The 16,029-nt window shown below is 39.7% G+C and overlaps 1 long non-coding RNA gene across 1 annotated transcript; it reads right to left on the bottom strand.

Moving 5' to 3' along the window:
- Window positions 1-7,928: 7,928 nt before the first annotated feature.
- On the bottom strand, window positions 7,929-9,859 carry LOC140578625 (uncharacterized). Its single transcript, XR_011982886.1, has 2 exons — window positions 8,976-9,859; window positions 7,929-8,619 (listed from the first exon to the last, which is right to left on the bottom strand). It is a non-coding gene; the product is annotated as an uncharacterized lncRNA (long non-coding RNA).
- Between the last annotated feature and the right edge of the window lie 6,170 nt (window positions 9,860-16,029).

Genomic DNA, 16,029 nt, shown 5'->3' with positions numbered 1-16,029 from the left:
ACCCGCCCCTTTCCTCCAGGATGCCTCAAGTGCCCTTTTCTTGGGTTTTTTTTGTTTTGTTGTTGTTGTTGTTGTTTTTTTTTTGTGTGTATGTGCGTATGGAGCCCTGTCTTTGCCCCTCAACAATAAAATGTAACTATTAATCTCAATTTTGCTGAATAAAAGGATCTGGCTTGCATCAGTTACATGACTGCCATTAACCAATGCTCGCCCTTGAGGGCAGAGCGCGCTGGTTACGAGCCGGGTACGAGCTCGCAAAGTGCATGCGCATTTTAGCAGGCTGGGTGGTGCGGAGCTGGAGGAGAAGCAGGCAAATTAATTGGAAGGTGCAGACTGCAACAAAACAGTAAATAGGGTGTACAGCGCACACTATACAGTCATTGACAAAAGTCTTGTCACATAAGGACATAGTAACTTAAAAAGGCATATAACTTTATTTCTAATCAATCAATTGTTACATTGAATGGATCAATTTAATGCCAAGGGCTTTCACATTAATAACTGGGTACAAAATGAAACAGTCAAAAAGTGTCCTGATGTTCACAGCTTGTTAAAGTCCATAACACCTGTTTTTGCAAGGACAAAAGTCTTGTCATGTCTTTTAATTATTCAACCAATCACAAATTAGAGGTTCACCTGTGACAAATATTGTAATTAACATAATCCCAGGTGTGTTTAAAAAGAACCCCAGCACACCAGACCTTCACTTGAAGTGCAACCTGACTTCTGACAACATGCCAAAGATTCAACCACAGACCAAGTCTGCTGCTGAGGTGGCAGACATCGTTAATGTATCCAAACGTCAAGTGGAGAGGATTAAAAAAAGATATGAAGAAACTGGTGATGTTCATGACAAGCCCAGGTCAGGCAGACCCCGTAAGACAACTCTTTGAGAGGACCGTTTGTTGCTTCGAAAGTCCAGGGCCAACCCTTTTTCAACTGCAGCAGAGCTACATCAGAACTGGTCACCAGAAACCGCTGTGTCTACAAGAACAGTTTCTCGAATTCTCGCACGCAGTGGTCTCCATGGTCAAATTAGTGCTCAGAAACCAGCATTAACAAGAACACAACAAAAAAAGCATGTTGAATTTGCCAAGGCCCACAGCTTGCAGCAAGGATGGACAGAGGCAAAGTGGCAGAAGGTTGATTTTTCTGACAAATCATCCATTGAACTACATACCAAATGCCGCAAATACTGCAGGAGACCTGTTGGAACCCGCATGAACTCAAAATTCACCCATAAAACAGTCAAGTTTGGTGGAGGAAAAATCATGGTTTGGGGTTACATCCATGGGGGTGTTCGAGAGATCTGCAGAGTGGATGGCAACATCAACAGCCTGAAGTATCAAGATATTCTTGCTGCCCATTACATTCCAAACCATGAGAGGGCAAAATCTGCAGCAGGATGGCGCTCCTTCTCATACTTCAGCCTCCACATTGAAGTTCCTGAAACTGACGAGGATCAAGGTGCTCCAGGATTGGCCAGCCCAGTCACCAGACATGAACATTATCGAGCATGTCTGGGGTAAGATGAAGGAGGAGGCTTGGAAGACGAAACCAAAGAATCTAGACGAACCCTGGGAGTCCTGCAAAACTGCTTTCTTTGCCATTCCTGATGACTTCATCAACAAGTTATTTCAGTCATTGCCAAGACGTATGGATGTGGTCCTCCAAGCTCATGGGAGTCATACACATTATTAATTTTTTTTTCCAAGGCACCATGACTTTATGTTCTGATGTTATTGTAGCATGTTTGTGTATTCTAAATGAAATATATGTATAATTTCTACATTATTTTTGCATATGACAAGACTTTTGTCCAGGCAAAAGTTGACCTTTCTGTCCTAATTACATGACAAAACTCAATGAATGACGCAAAACTTTATTTTGGTATAATAAGCATAATCTAGAGGGCTTTGCCTTTTCTTATAAGCCATTTCTGATTCCAACTGATTAACTACAGGTCAAGTTATTATTTGTTGTTCCTACAACTTGGTTAAGCGACAAGACTTTTGTCAGGCACTGTAGTCTATAACAACAAATGAATTTAAATAAATGAGCGTGCTGTTTGTGCAACAGCGCGACAAACATTATCTGTCCTTTTATGAACTGCACAAGTAGTGGTGGGCATTAACTGCTAGCTAACTGGGTAAGGGTGTTACAAGGGGGTCTGTAGCTCTGTCCACCGTTTTAGGGAACATGTTTTGTTTTAAAGTAAGTTACAGGACTTTTCCCTTCTTTTCTGGAGGGCTTTTATTTCACTTTTTAACTTTGAGCACCCGCCCCTTTAAACGTCTCTGCACGGCCCTGATTATAACTATTAATTATGTAAGAAATATATGACGGCAGGGGCGGACTGGGACTAAAAAACAGCCCTGGACTTTCTCCCAAATAGGCCCACCAGCTGGACATGTACAAACAGCCACTAGCAGGGTTCTCATAATAATATACTACATAAAATATTCATGCCAAGTAACATGTCAACCAGTGGTGATGATTGGGGCTGTATTTATTAAAGTAACCTAAGTCTTCAAATACAAATACGTACAAAGAACAGCAATATACCAACCTAATGACATCTAAAACATAATCAAGACTACAGAAACCTGAAATGACACAAAAAGGTCATGAAACACTAGGTTATTTGCAAGAGTATCTGTACAAACTGTACAATAGAGTGTGAGATTCTCCTCACAGTATGTGAGCCATTTGTGGTTGGTACCATCTTTACAATTGAACACTCTTTGTAGAGACAGGTTTTTGGGCTTCTGCTGAGGGTGCCAACTAAAAAAAATGTCCAGGCTGTGACTATCTGACTTGGGGCGTTTAAAATATTGTGACATTGATCCCTCATCCTGGCACTTTCCTGCACTCTCCCTGTCATCTTTTGAGCTGCAACTATCTTCAACCTGAATAAATAAATGATTGAAAAGATAAGTTATAGGGATTGTATCTCCAAGATAGCCTAGAATTTCTGTGTCACTTTGTGTAAAAGAATTAGCCTGGCTTAACTCATTTTATATAATGTCATTTTACACTTTGGTTTTATATTAAGCCAGACAAATAAACCTACTAACAAATTCATTACTAATTACAAGATAAATTACTATAATACTAATCAAGCTTTAGACAAACCCCAGGTTTGTATGTTAAGTGTCAGTTCCACAATAGCCCACCACAGAAAGACAGAAACAAATTGCACTTAAATGGAAAACAATGAGATTTTCCCTCCCCAAATTTTTGGTTTAACATAGAGCTTTATTTAGCCCTCTTTCCCACTTGCTAGCATGTCACGAGTGTTAGGAGTGGATGGTTTGTTTTCCAGTTTCTTTCAATACCATGGTTTTCTGTCTAGCTGCAGAGATGACCTTACTACTGACAAGATAACATCACAGTCCCCTCGCAATTAATTTTTAGAGCGTCTATTTTTTATATAAAATATATTTTTCATCATCATCATGCAAGTCCAGTTAATAGATGCTGACTGGATGACTATAAGAATAAATGTAGAATAGGCCTATTGTTTTATGTTGAGGCCACTTACCAGTACCTCTTCCTCCCATGAAATTTCCTCTGCTGTCTGTCCCTCGTGACCAGTCTGTGGATGCTCAACAGGTTCAACTTTCACCTGGTCTTCAACACTCTTGCTGGGTGATTTAGCGTTTTGATCTACATTACTGCTGCTGCTGGCAGTTGAACTGCAGCCAAAAAGCTCTGTGAGCTTTTTACATTTTGACGCATCATTTTCGAGAGACTTGGCTTTCTTTTCTTTTAACTTTTCCCATCCTCCTTTCTCCTTACGTTTTCGGCTTGCCATTATTCCCGCAGCTGCAACTTATGATTCGCTCTTTTTTGTTGGCTTTTACTGATGGATTTCACCGGACAAATGATCGTATTAGCGCCATCTGCTGTTAGCTGATTTCCCATTTAAGAGAAAAGGCAGGCCGACGGCCGTGGATCAGACAGCCGTTCTGGACTTTTCCAGAACGCACAGATTGCCAGTCCGCCCCTGTATGACGGTCTATATATGCTGCTGTTCGCTGCGCCGTTTCTCTTCCCCAGACGACGTCCTGTGTCCACCGTGTCCCGAAGTATATCCGCCAACACAGGAATGATGCGGGTATTGCAATCACAATTTGTCTTGTGTTCTTTCCTTCTTTTTCTGACAAACCCAGGAGTCGTAAATCCCATTTTCTCTTATACCTGGCGTTACTATGGGGGGCTAAGAGTGCCAAAATTAAATAAATAAATACACCAATAATGAATTAATTAAATGTACCATGAATTGTTTAAAATGGGAAATATAAAGATAAATTATTACTTAAATGTGCCATGAATTATTATCTACCATTAGAAATAAAATCATTATTAATTAATTACGTGTCATTTACAATTATTTCACTATTTATTTAATTTTGGCACTTTCACCACATCATGAATTAATTTTATCTGTCAGTGTGACCCATCAAAGTCAGTAGGAGGGACAAACAATGATCAATCTGGATCTTGTGCAGCCGATTGTTTTGGTCTGAAGCTGTGTCATTTCCAACATGGCGCTACCAATCATGGATCAGGCCCAATACTGCGCATGTATTCACATTTTGCGGCAGACCGTGATTCAGGGCATGGATGTCGTGTATCATCATTCATTGGTCACGTATTGTGAGATGGCCGGTCATTGATGTTTATATGTATAGTTCAGCCGTCACTTTATTGTGGTATTTAAACCATATTGCTTTGCCGATTGTAATATTTGCATCTGTACGTGCGCGTTGCTTTTAGTGCCGGACAGTAATCTTACACTTTCCCAATTGCTATTCAGCAATACCCTTGGGAAAAACCTTATGTAAGATTACTGTCAGGCACTACAAACAACGCGCACACAGATGCAAATATTACAATCGGCAAAGCAATATGGTTTAAATACCACACTAAAGTGACGGCTGAACTTCAAATATAAACATCAATGACCCATCTCACAATACAGTACGTGACTAATGAATGATGATACACGACGTCCACGCCCTGAATCACGCAATCACGGTCTGCCGCTAAATGTGAATACATGCGCAGTATCGGGCCTGTGGAAGTGTACATTACGCATGCGTAATAAAGAAGTGCCAGAAAATGTGATTTCGTGGACGCATGCGTGATGAATGTGCGCATGCGTAGTAGCGGAAGTTACATTTTCGGTAGGTGTAACATTTTCGGTAGTGACAGTGACACCCCTACCTATATCGCTCAATTAAGGCCGTTGCGAAATTCTTCTTCTTCTTGATTATTATAGGTAGCAATGTGAAAACAAATACTGCTATCTATTGTCTCGGAGTATGTTGACGGGTCCCGTACCGATCCATTATCTGGGATGTCTTTGTTTTGACTTGCTGTACAGGGTAACCAATCAGATGTAACTCTCGGTTGACGACCCGCAGTGACAGATAAAATTAATTCATGATGTGGTGATAGTGCCAAAATTAAATAAATAGTGAAATAATTGTAAATGACACATGTAATTAATTAATAATGATTTTATTTCTAATGGTAGATAATAATTCATGGCACATTTAATTAACGATATTTTTATTTCCGATTTTAAATAATTCATGACACATTTAAGTAATAATTTATCTTTATATTTCCCATTTTAAACAATTCATGGCACATTTAATTAATTAATTATTGGTGTATTTGTTTATTTAATTTTGGCACTCTTAGCCCTCCATACGTTACAGGTTGTAGTCATGGTCCGGAATGTTAACCTGCTACTTGCTCCTAGTCATGTATTTTTATTTTGCTTAAATATCAAACTTGGTCAAAAAAGTAACTGACTGGGTAGCGAATTGATAAAGGAAAAAAAATCGACTGGTTGCGTGGACAGACTGATGTATTTGGATGGCAAAATAAGTTTCACTATTTAACCCTGCATAACATATTTATGTCTAGTAGTGGTGGGCGGATCGATCCAAGTATCGATAATAATGTTGGTATTGATCAATACCAGTTTAATAAGATCAAAACTTTAGTTTCAATTTCTCTCCTGAATGCACTGCGGCTGTCTGTGGAAGCGCTTTTTAAAAAAAAAAAAAAAAAAAAAAAAAAAATCAGTGGTCATTGTTAACACACCACAGCACACAACAACGAAATGTGTCCTTTGCATTTAACCCATATGTGACTTTCGTGACATAGCAGGGGGAGACTAACTCAGCGCCCGGGGAGCAGTGCTTGGGGACGGTACCATGCTTAGGGCACTTCAGTGGGGCCTTGCTGGTCGAGGATTCGAACCTCCAATCTTTCGATTACAAGTGCGCTTCCCTAACCATCAAGGGCGCGCACGCACGCACACACACACGCACGCACACACGCACACACACACACACACACACACACAAAAAAAAAAAATACGGAGCGTAAGAAATTATGGCAGAGAGAAAGAGGAGTGCTGTGTGGCTTCGGTTTTTCAAGCCGAAGATCAATCAACGGCAAGCTGTATTATTTGTAAAAAGGCTGTCAAATCACGGCAATACAACTAATTTATACAAGCATATGAGAAAACATTCAAAAGAAAATGCAGAGCTACAGAAACGGAGAGAGGATGTGATAAATATTTTTTTGAGCGTGTTTACACTTTATTGAATTTTTCATTGTACTGTGTTTATTGAATTTTATTTTTCATTTTAATTTTTTTTCAAAGCCGGTTCTCTAATTTTGTGCACTTTATTTAAGAAAAAGACATTTTGTGTTACTTGTGTTTTTTAATAAAGTATTTATTTTATTTTTATTGTATTTATTTTGCCCAAATTCTGTCCTCGGTTTTAACTAATTAAATAAGAAAATCACAAAAACACTTAAAGATAATGAAAATTAATTCAGCTTTAGCAATTTGATGATGCATCCACCTTAATTATTAAAAAGTATCGATATCGGCGATACTTGCCCTGTATTTACTTGGTATCGAATCGATACCAAATCTTGTAGTATCACACACCATTAATGTCTAGCGGAAACCTTGCACGTCGACTGCATGTGCAAGATAATTGAGTAGGTGTATCTAGTAGGTGGCATGTATGTAAACGTTGTCCTTTCAATGTGTTCAGCTCAAAACAAATACCGATAGCTCTGGAAACCTCTTCTCATCTTTATTTGTTCAAGATTAATTATATATTACTCCGGAGCCCCTAAGAGTTCAGGGTGAGAAAACATTTCCTGAAATAGTTTTACGTTCCCTCCCAATAGTTTTGCATTCCCACGCAATACGTTTGAGAGCACTAATAACTAATAATTGTAGTATCCGTTTAAAGTACAAAACATAGAATTAATCGACTAATAAGTATAAGCCTAAACGATACAGACATGACCAGTTACGTGTGCTTTAAGAATTAAACTATGGGGGACAATGCACACCATGTAACTTTCAGATATGTGAGTTTATACGTAATCAATACAGCTGGGCTATTAAACACGAAGTGCACACACAAACGTTATTTTTGTAAATTTACCCTTGTCACGTTGCAGCAAACAGCAGGTGGGCAAATGTAGTGGGAGGGAAATATTGCGAGGGAACTAAAAACTATTTCAAAAAATATTTTCCCACCCTGACCCTTTACGGCAGGGGTATTCAACTAAAATTTAAAGAGGTCCAGTTAGAGAAAATTTCTTGAAACAAAGTTCCGGAATATCATAATGTCTAACTATTTAGTGTGATATATATTTAAGTAGCCTATTAGTTGCATCAACGTTGCATTTAATCAGTACCTGACTGTCAAATCAAATTAATTCAGTACAATTCAAAAACTTTGACAATATTTATTGTCACGTGTGTTACGATCCCCTGTCTAGGGTCAGGGACCGCCAGAAAGGTAGAGGAGAGGGAGAGGGGAAGACAAGACAACCAGGGAATAAGGGAACGGGAACAAGGGACACAGGAGGGATCTTTTTTATGGTTTTTTTATTTTTCACAACACGTAGGTATGTCACAAAAAATTTCAAAGTTGTTGGATTTTTACAAAAATAGCACAAGAAGAAAGGGCTTGATAAGACCTTTCCAATGATACCAAGAACTTTTCTGTGATGAATGGCATGAAAGTTATAGGATATTTTGTAACGCCAATCAAGGCTTATTAACGTCCACTTAGTAACAGATAAAACAATGGAGAACCATACTTGACTTTGTGACCTGTTTATGGTGTTCAGAAAAATGAGCATAACTCTGTTATTGTTTATCAGATTTTAATAAACTAGGTATCATTAGAAAGCTTATTCCTTGCCCAACAGTCTCAGATACACTGAAAATAAAACAAATAATTATTTAATTTGTCTGTCAATTAATACCCACCGGAGAATGTATGTAGTAAATAATACAAAGAATGTCTTTTCAAAGAGTCCACAGCATCAAATTAAAAAGTACTTTGTGTTATCATTATAATCCATTCAATAATAATACATTTGAAAAGCATTGTCCATAGTAAAGTATCAAAAGGTACAGGTAAATATGCAGTATGTGCCCGTAAAGAACTGTCTGATCTCCGGGAGTTGAAGAAAAGAAGTCTTTGAGATGCTGCCTTGCTATGCCAGCCCGTGCTGGTTGTGGAGGATTACGTTTTCTCTTCATGTTAAAGGTAACTGAAAAGACAATATGCAACTATTTCTAGCCTTTCCAACCCATTCAAAATTATCAATCATCTGTGTTACAAAAGCAAGCGATGGGTATCTACTCCATTTTATTACAAGAATATATATTCATAAACACATATAACCTCATTTAAAAGCTTCACTTCATTTTAAAGCTGTAAATTCCATGCTGAAAATCATGCTATTTTCGGCTCTTGCTGCACTGTTCACCACAAAACATGACCGGCTCTCGCGGCGGATACAAAAAAGTGAACTGCTGATCGATACATTTTGCTCAAAATACGCCTAAGTACAATAAACTAACTAAGAAATATAATTATCATAGTTTGAAGAATAATTCTGCTTACCTTTATTGTCCCAACGAAGGTTTTAACGAGTGAAATTTTCGGTAAGATCGGGAGGAAATTTCGAAGTTATCAGAAAGTCAGATTACCGTGTTTTGAATGGAAATCCCCAGATGAAGGTGTGTTTTACGTTATCAGAACGGGTTACCCTAATAGACACAAAAATAACACAACAAAAAGGCAAAAACTATTGGGATACCCTGGTGCTCTGGGGAATGGCGACCAAATTGAAAACGAGGCTGCCTGCCAAAAGCCCCTATGGCGAAGAGCTGGTGATAGTGACATACCTACAACACGTTCACAAACAGGAGGTGCAACGAACTTCGGGAGTGACCCACGCCAAAAATAACAATCAAAACAACTAACGAGCACGTCCCAAACTGAGCTAATCCCTAAGTGAAAATAAGTGAACAAAACGACAAAGACTAAACCTGGCTCCCTATCCAAAACACACAGTAAACACCACGGACGCAAAACAAAATGGCAGTCACTCCTTACGCACCAAAAAGACATGTACAAACAACACACAGGCCGAGACACGGTATCCAAAGGGCGAGCAAAAGAATAGTCAGAAGACATGCGGGAGATCAGAAAACCAGCAAAGAAGTCAAACCAAAGCAAAAGTACCAAAGGGGCGAGCAAGAAATCAAAATCCGAAAAACCAAAACAGTCATACACGAGTAATCCAAAAACCAAATAAGCAAAACCAATAATCCAGAAAATGAGCAGAGCTCCTGAGGTGTCTTCCTGTCGGCATTTCAGCTCCCGGAACCAGGAAGTGACGCGCGACGCATTGGAGGAGCCGTGGGCGGGGTCTGGTCAGCAAGGCGGAGCCAAGATGCAGCCGGCGAATGACGACGAGGGAGGGAGGTCCGGAGCGGAGTCGAAGGAGCGGCGGAGGAGTGGGCGAGGGGGCAGACCTCCGAAGAACCCGTATGCTTCCCCTGGAAACTTACGGCACGTAACACGTGGCACAGAACTTCGGCCAGCTGGCTGGAGTGAGATGGTCAATTCGAGATGTCTGCACACACATGTAACAGTTCTTACCTTGTAAATAGTCTGCTTTTGTATTTAACCGTATAAATACACATTTGACGTAGCTCATTTTAGGTTTTATAATGGAATAATATAGATTTGCCGTAAGACTTCCAGCGTGAGTCTGAAAGCGTGAGTGTCATGCCAGATGCTTGAGATTTGGCAGCCATGAAAACGTACATTTTTTGTTTATATAACAGATTATTTATATAACAGATAACATTATTTTATACATATGTTAAAAAGCAGAAACTTCAACGAACATGAAATCAACAATAAACTACGTCTATTTATCCAACATGTTATATAATACATACTGTATTTAAAAACTTTTCAGCTATATGATTTCAGGACAAACCAGTCACTCTGTTAGGAACATTACGAATTTTTGGTTGCGGGTTTTAGCTTCGCCGCTGCTATTAACACTAATGGCACATCAGAGCAGACAAAGGGCTGCAGGCAGGGGCGGATTAACGCACAGGTTATAGATATGGCTTAAGCCTAGGGGCCCCACGTGTGCCAGCCTGCAAGGGGGCCCCCATTGGCGCGGAGGGGGGCGCGGTTGGGGGGCCCACAGACTACTGTAGCCTAGGGGCCTCTGTACACCTTAATCTGCCCCTGGCTGCAGGAGACGAACTACGTCTATCTTGGCGGTTAGAGGCGTTTGACGTTCATTGGCGTGGGAAACGGCGGTTCTACTGCTAAAACCCTACCGAAAAGACCACAAATGCTGCGCCGGATAAAATAGAAGCGTCAGGTTTTAAATAATAACTTAATGTTTTGGCTATCGGTCCGGGTCCGTATAGGACAGCTTCTGGGTCCGGACCGCGGTCCGCCTGTTAGTGACCTCTGCTTTACGGGCTCTGTATATTCCCCATACATCTTGTGATTATTATTGATTTCTACTCCAAAATTATATTTTATCACAAGAATCGAATGGTACTTTCAACGAGAAACAACAAACAAACAAATTTATTTTTGTATAGCGCATTATCACAACATATATATGCATCGTATATATATGGTACAAATATAAACATTATTTAGGAATGTTTGAATTATGTGCATATTAAAAAATCCATTTATTAAATACACTTTGTATGGTATTATATGATGTATGTTTAAATTTTGTAAGATTTATAAAGACAGATTAAATACTTTTAAATTAGTCATTTTAAAATCATTAAGATTTATATGAATTCATTTATTAAACTCTAGTTTTTGAATAATTTCAATTACGCAAATCTTAAAATAAGTTAAAAAGTTGTTTACAGTTTATTTATTTCAGTTTGATGGAAATTTGTCAAACAACTGAAATGTATTTTTACGGTCTTGCTCTCCTGTCGAAATTAATTTCAATTTGACTCGGTCTTGTCTCAGTCTCGGACAGAGGGCGGGTAAATAGAGAACTCGAGGTTTTATTTCAAGACCAGTCAAGACCACTCATCAAAACGCCTCAATATTTATCACAACGGCTTAATATTCATCGGTCTGTTAACCATCATGAGAACCCGATACGTTGCGTTTTCGCACCCATTAATCACAGGCTCGCAACTTTGGGAAGGTATGACACAGATATGAATAAAAAAACACAGATATGAATCAGATATCTTTGCAATCGAGAGAACTTATTCGAACCGGTCGTCCAAGTTATAAGCGTTATGCATTAAAATATTAGAGAGTAATCCTGTTCGCAATGAGACATATATTTTAAGCATTTTTAACAAAAAAAAAGCACTCCTAATAATCAATAAAACATCGATATTATCCACATTAGACGGAAAACAAAGCGCATATTCGCTTCCGCAATGATCCACGCACTACCCTACTGGGGAAAAATATTGGTAACACTTTAGTCATTATATTGCATTTGTCAACCATTCCTCGCCGTCAGTCCCCTGACCGTGGTCGGGAGACGCGAGGGGAGATGCTTCCTCCAGGGCCGAAGTTTATCCTCCTTCGGGGTTAACTCCCTTCACTTTTGTGGAGTAGTGAGGCAGGTAGAAATCAGCCGAGACACCGGAGAGTACTGAAGAGACGAGGCTTTAATGGCAGTACTGCACACTTCCAGGCACTGGCGTGCACAGATAGAGACGAGGTGGTGCTGAAGCACTTGCCCTTTTGCCCTCAGTCCAAAAAAGTGCCCTTTTGAAAGACGTGATTTTTTTTTTTTTAAAGCTGCGCGATTTAAAAAGGTGTGAAAATAATGGCTTGATTTGTGCCCCTTCTTCAAAGACACCCGAACCCTGTCGCTTTTTCACTGTCACCGTGTCACGTGAACACGCTTGCAGTTCATTTGTTGTGAGGCGTGTAGCAGCGGCATGACATAGGACTACTTGGAGTAGGCATAGTAGGCTAACTATAGCGACTGGGAGCCACGGCGGACAACACGGCAGCTCTTTCCCTTCCCAACCAGTCAGGTAACCCATGAATCGAGTGAAATTATTCTGTTTGCCCTCTAAGACCAACCTGCAATTGTTTTGTTGTGAAGTAGCCTGTCAGAAACTGCACATGACAAACTTTGCCAGCTTGCCCCCTCCATCCATCCATATGGATAAACAAAAAAACGACACATTTAAAATGTAACCTAAACCATTTAGGCAACCCCACTATCCATCAATTCCGACCTTTTTGCATACACTATTGAAAATATCACGTTATGCTATAGGCTACATGCCGTTAGGCAGAGGGCTCTTTTGAGCCCATTTTTCGTTACAAATTTTAGGATGATCTCACGGAAATCTGTGAATAAATACAAAGTTTTCAAACTGAAGTCAGTGACGGGAAGACATCACACTTTTTAGAGATGGAACTGCAGAAAAACCTAAAACCTTGACATGATTATGAATAATAGAATTATGGACGTTTCTCCGTTTTTGTGGATTAGCCTTTCCATAACTAACGTCAACTACTGTCCTACTTTGGTAAGATTGAAATTAATGTCTTTGACTGTCTTTAGTAGGTGTCTCCTGTGAGAAAGTTAGAACACCGTCCAACTGTCTAAAGATGCAGTCTTTAGCCTAACTGGTTGTTACTGACTCAGCGATGCTCGCAGACATTTACGCACTGTGTTGTGACCTGATTGTGACAGAACAGTGACGTTGTTATTGGTAGTTTGAAGGGTACGGTGTTGGGGGTGCATGTTAAAAGTTTTGAGAAGCACTGGTTAGACATGTTAATTTTTTTTGGTGTAACATATTGGCAACATTAACACATTAATTTGCTAAAGGAAAAATAGGCAGTTCCCAATTGCCTGTGAAAACGACCATTCTGCCCTGTTCTTGTAATGACCACAGTCAGTCTTATTCGTTCTCATACATTTTGGTCTATTTTTAGAGAATGTTTTGAAATAAAAGTCAAATTGCATTTAACCTGTGCGTTTTTTTTATTATAAAAAGAAAAGGTTTTCCACATATGCAAAAAGTGCCCTTTTTTCCCCCTGGAGCACTTGCCCCCCAAAATGTCTGTGCACGCCACTGCTTCCAGGTACACGGCATAGGCTGTAGCCCGTTAGAACGCTGCTCCCGGTCCCCCCCCTCTCTCGTGACGCACACTCTCTCTCTTTGTTTAATTTCGTTTTCTTTTTCCGCGCTTCCTTCTTGCGCATGCTCACACACATCACATACACTCCTCTCTGCACCCAGCCACACACAAGACGGCAATTCCCGCAACACATTATACATACCTTCGTAATGCATTATAGTACTATAAACGTGGCTATAACTATTAATAAAAATTCATAACGCGTCATAGTCATGTGTAATATGTATTGAATAGTGAATTATAGATGAGAGCTTCATAGAGCATTCATAATGCGTGAGAAACATGGCTTTTGTCAAGCCCCGCTCCGTCCGCTCCTATAGTGTGTGCCACGCCCCCTCATTATCCACGTGTGCTTCCCCGATCGTGCCCAGCTGTTTCCTGTTTCTTTTGCCTTGTCCTGTGTATATGAGTCCGTCTCCCCATGTATGCCAGATCCGTCAATGTATTGTCAGTAGATGTCCGTCACTCGTCCGAATAAACCCAGTTTACCTGAAGTCCTGGCTTGCTCTCCTGCTTCCCTGCTCACCACCTCCGCTGAACGTGACAGCTATAATGTGTTATTCCTTTTTATACATATTTATAGGCATGATTATAATACTTTGTGAATGTGTTACAATAAATTAATAACAGTTGTTAGGCTTTAAATTTATTTTATAATTTATTTATTATAAAACTATAAAGAAAGGGACAGAAAAACACTGAAAAATGGGCTGGAGTTCTACTTGAAATAACAAAACACCACATTCTATTTATTAGGAAGAAAATGACTTGATATTTTCACAATATTTATTCACAAATGTTTGTATATGTATGTTTGATGTCGAGCTCCGTCAGAACACAATGACGGGGCGTCGTTATGTCCGACCACTCGGGGCTATAGTATTTTAGCTCCGACGTCAATATTCCTTAAAACATTAAAATAAATAAATCAGGTAAACGCGACGTAGCCTCTGACTTTTTCAATGGCTAGAAACTCCCCCGTGCTACAGCGTTGGTTTGTTGATGAGGCTAAAACGCCGACTCAAAGTTTAATTCTCAAATTCCTCTTTACCAGTCATAGCGTATATAGGCGGAAAAGCAACAGCGATAACCATTCAGCATTAGACTCTAAAACCGTCTGTAATGTCTATGTTTGCACAGTGGATCATAAACTAAACAAAGCTTTTCTATTCATTTTCTTTACGATGTTATAAAGTAATACATTTTCTTTTATAAAACTATGCATTGCTGTCTATCAGATAACTTCGACAAGTTACCAAATGGATGCAAAATCAAAAATACTCATTTCCGCTTGACACTATCCATGTATTCTTTCACAATACTAAGCCATAGAAAGGTCCCCAATGAAACTCCTGCATTCCCACATCAAAGAGACTCTAACCTCAACATGTGATTATATATGTAGTGCCTGCTATTTTTTATGTTAGATGAGACTAAAAATTGAGAAATTTCAATAGGGGCAACTAATTTTTTCCTCAAAAGAAGGATGATATCAAGACTATGTCAGCATTTACACATTAAATTATGACATATCATAAGGTATTTAAGGCTGACTCATGTAGATATCCATCCATCCATCCATTGTCCAACCCGCTCATCCTACTGGGTTGCGGGGGGTCTGGAGCCTATCCCGGAAGCAATGGGCATGAAGCAGGGAACAACCCTGGAAACCGGAGTACCCGGAGGAAACCCCACGACGACATGGGGAGAAGAATGCAAACTCCACACACATGTGACCCAACAGTGCTAACCACTGCACCACCATGCCACCCCTTCATGTAGATATCTGCCTTAAATAAACCCTGTGTACCCACATTTTCGGCTCGACTCTCCTGCTTCCCCACTCGCCCGCACGCGACGTAACAATGGGTGTAAAACATCCTTCTTCAAAGTTCAATTGTAACTAAAAGGTGTGTCTTATTTGAAAAAATGTTACATTTGTACATTTATATTGAAATTTGAAGCAAAAAAGTCCATAGTTCAAATTATACTGTGACACAAATTTTGGGCCATACAGCCTAGCCCCAAGATGGTGCCTATGCTCCACATTTTATAGTGTGTTGTGTTATGTAGACTCAAACATTAGTCTGTTTCTAATCTTGACTTTGTCTAGCCCTACCTTAGTCTTGGTCATGTTATTATCATGCGAATAGCGCGATTTGCAAGTGGGTGGGCGATCAGAGCCGCTTCGAGACGCAGACACTTAAGTCAGTCACTCTTGTTCTTTCTATTCGTATCACGAAGCTGTAAAAATATATTTAGTGTATACCTATATATATTTAAAAAGTAGACCGTCCAAGGTTTCTGAGGGTATTTTTTAAATGTGTATATGACAAAAACTCGCGTAGTTATTTAAACGGTTTTGCGAAATTTCTGTCAGATCCCGCCGGCGGGACCGCCAACCCCAGGGAGTTAAGGGCCTTGTACAGTAGATGTGCCGAGGCTGGGCTGAAATCGGTGACCCTCTGATCAACGGTAC

This window comes from Paramormyrops kingsleyae, chromosome 1 (genome assembly GCF_048594095.1).
Source record: "Paramormyrops kingsleyae isolate MSU_618 chromosome 1, PKINGS_0.4, whole genome shotgun sequence".
Taxonomy (NCBI): domain Eukaryota; kingdom Metazoa; phylum Chordata; class Actinopteri; order Osteoglossiformes; family Mormyridae; genus Paramormyrops; species Paramormyrops kingsleyae.
The sequence above is the reverse complement of the archived record's forward strand: the minus strand, read 5'-3'. Positions and strand labels throughout refer to the sequence as shown.